The sequence below is a fragment of the Gavialis gangeticus genome, unplaced genomic scaffold (assembly GCF_001723915.1).
Source record: "Gavialis gangeticus isolate Ggan-Ray unplaced genomic scaffold, GavGan_comp1, whole genome shotgun sequence".
NCBI classification, from domain to species: Eukaryota; Metazoa; Chordata; order Crocodylia; family Gavialidae; genus Gavialis; species Gavialis gangeticus.
The window spans coordinates 178,558,759-178,558,960 of record NW_017729024.1 but is presented as its reverse complement, the minus strand read 5'-3'; positions in this window follow the sequence as shown (position 1 = coordinate 178,558,960).

Here is a 202-nt window from a genome sequence, read left to right as displayed (position 1 = left end):
TGGGGATGTCCTATGCTTCTGGGCTTTGCTGGTTGCCCTCGTCCTGTTGCCATTTCAGGGCTGGTCCCACCCCTCCTGCCCCACTGTTGTGGGTGCTGACGCCATGGGTCCAACACTGTTCACCACCCTCCCTTGTACCGCTACTGCCACCTCTGGCTCCTCCATGGAGCAGGGAAAGCTCCCCCCCCCACCCCCCCGCCCC